This window comes from Rhinopithecus roxellana, chromosome 17 (assembly GCF_007565055.1).
Source record: "Rhinopithecus roxellana isolate Shanxi Qingling chromosome 17, ASM756505v1, whole genome shotgun sequence".
Taxonomy (NCBI): domain Eukaryota; kingdom Metazoa; phylum Chordata; class Mammalia; order Primates; family Cercopithecidae; genus Rhinopithecus; species Rhinopithecus roxellana.
Window position 1 is genome coordinate 95,119,713 of NC_044565.1, and position 2,750 is coordinate 95,122,462.

Below are 2,750 nucleotides of genomic sequence, written 5' to 3' on the forward strand. Positions count from 1 at the left end.
TTTTCCTGTAAAGATTAGTAAATTGCCAATTAGAAAGCAACCCATGAGCTGTCCCTATAAGCACTACTCATTCTATTTCTGTGTACTTTCCGGTGCAGAAAGAAGCTGCAAATTCCATTTCCCCGAATTCTGTGAATCTTGGTCTGCTAATTAGAAGCCCTCTTTCAAGATTTGGAAAATGGAATCTGATTACAATGTAGTGTTCTATACTTTTGGAAGTTGTTGCTGGCAAGAATGGTCTTGGAGATGCTGGCGTCTTCTGAGCAGTGTTCCTTCCTCCCTTCTTATATGTGCATGGGCAGTTATCACTAGAGGGCTTCCTGATCCTTGCATCACGGTGATGACAGAGTGCACTTGCAGTTACCACTTCCCCACTTTCCCCTTAGTCAGTTTGTCCTTGGTCAGCCAGTGTTAAGGTGCAGTTCCAGAAGTAATTCCTGAAGACACAGACTAGAGAATATTCCTGTAGCCCATTTTTTTCAGCACTTAGTTCTCTATATTGAAACTGTTTATCCTTGCCCAGGGTGGTTTCTGTTTTCTGCAAATGCAACCTAACTGATATACAAAAGCAACAGGACACCAAACACAAAACGTGTAAGTTCTTAAAAGAAACACACAAACACAAAACACTCAATGGGACAAGGAGGAAAGCAAACGAAGTATTAAAATAGAAAATATAAGACAAAATTTTAGAGTTAATCTCAAATATTTTTTCTATTAAAAATAAAGGAAGCTGTGTGTGGTACCTGAGGCCTGTAATCTCAGCACTTTGGGAGGTCGAGGAAAGAGGAGCACTTGAACCCAGGAATTCAAGACCAATCTAGGCAACATGAGGAGATCCTATGTGTTCAAACATAATAATAATTAATAATAAATTAGCCAAGCTTGATGGCACATGCCTGTGGTCCCAGCTACATGGGCGGCTGAGGTAGGATGATTGCTTTAGCCCAGGAGGTTGAGGTTGCAGTAAGCCATAATCAGGCCACCGCACTGCAGTATGGGCAACAGAGAGAGATTCTCTCTCCAAAAAACAATACAAAACAGAACAAACAAGCAAAGGAGATAAAATGTCTTTAAAGAAAAAGACATTTATTGGGTCAAAAACATGGTACTAATATCTATAAAACATATTGACTCCAGGTTTTAAAACAGTATAAAAGCTATATCAAAATGAATACAAAATGAAGGCTTATAAAACAGGATTAATTTCAAGAGAGAAATTTATAAGGTCAAAGGAATTACACCAACTTTTTCCTTAATTGCATTAATGTGACAAATTATATTGATTTATTTTTGAATGTTGAACCAATTTTGCATTTCTGAGATAAGCCACACTTGGTCATGATGCTTTTATTCATTTTGTATTTGCTTGAATTTCACATGCTCATTTTTATTGAGATGTTTGTATTAGGTTTGTATCAGCTTCACAAAGTGTGTTGGTAAGCATGCTTCCCTTCTCAAATTTCTGTAAGAGTTTATGTAAGACTGATATTATTCTTCCTTACATATTTGATAGAATTCAGCATTGAAAAAAATCTCCTTCCAGAATTTTTTGGAGTAAAATTTATTGATTCAAAATTCCATTTCTCTTAGAGATATAGGAATATTCATATATTGTTTGTTTCTGCATTATACAATTTTTAAGACTTTATTCATTTTTACTAAGTAATACATTTTCTAATATTTAAAACTTCTTGGCATAAATTTGCTTACTATATTCCTTGACTGTCCTTTTAATATCTATGGTTATATCTCTTTAATTCTTGGTATTTGTAATTTGTGTTTATTTCTTTTTGTTGTTGATTGAGGTTACTAAGGATTAATTTTATTTATTCATTCAAAGAGCAGCCCTAGATAATTGTGTGCCTGTGTTATTTCATTGCTTTCTGTTCTTATGCATATTACGACCTATTTCAATTTATTTCACATTGAATTAATTCTTTTCCTAGCTTTTTTTTTTTTTTGATTTAATAAAGTTTTATTTTTTCAAATGTACAGTTGGTTGGACCTATTCATGCATCTTCACCAGCAGCTGGAGCATCTCTGCCCTTGGTATTTCTGGTGTAAATTACTTGAGCTCTGTGCTTTGAAACCAGGTTGATAAGTCCTTTACTAAGGAGCTCCTGAAGGACTGCCCTGGCCAGGGAGCCTCGAATCTTCAGTTTCTCAGAGACCACAGCTGGGGTTGTAAGTTTATAGTTGGGAACTTCCTTACAGAGTTTGTCATAGGTAGCTTTGTCAAACAAGACTAAGTTATTGAGCTTGTCCCAAACTTTGCCTTTGGACCACTTCTTTTTGGCCTTGCCCCTGGATTTGTTCACTGGGTCTTTGTCTTTCTTGGCCAACTTTCTGGCGTTCTTCTTCTTCTTGTCATCCTTGGGTGGCATTGCAAAGCTCGGAGAGCAGCAGCAGACACCACAGTCTCGCTAAGATGTCGGACAAAAAGGTTTTCCTAGCTTTTTAGAGTAGAAATTTAGAATAATTGATTTTAAACCTTTTTCTCTACTAATATAGGTATTTAAATGATACTTTTTCTCTACAAAATGCTTTTTTGTAGATTTTATCCCCCAAATCTTGATATGCTACATTTTTGTTATGATTTCTATATGCCTGGGTGATTTTTGTTTCATAGGTTAGAAATTTCTGGTTTAATGTCCAAATATTTGGATGTCTGCCATATGTGCTCTTGCTTTGTTTTAGTTTAATTCTTTTGTGACCAAATAATATATATTCTGTAAAATTTCAGCAAC

General features: G+C 35.4%; 1 pseudogene; it reads right to left on the reverse strand.

Annotated features, from left to right (window-relative positions):
- Window positions 1-2,006: 2,006 nt before the first annotated feature.
- On the reverse strand, window positions 2,007-2,387 carry LOC104660588 (annotated as a pseudogene).
- Between the last annotated feature and the right edge of the window lie 363 nt (window positions 2,388-2,750).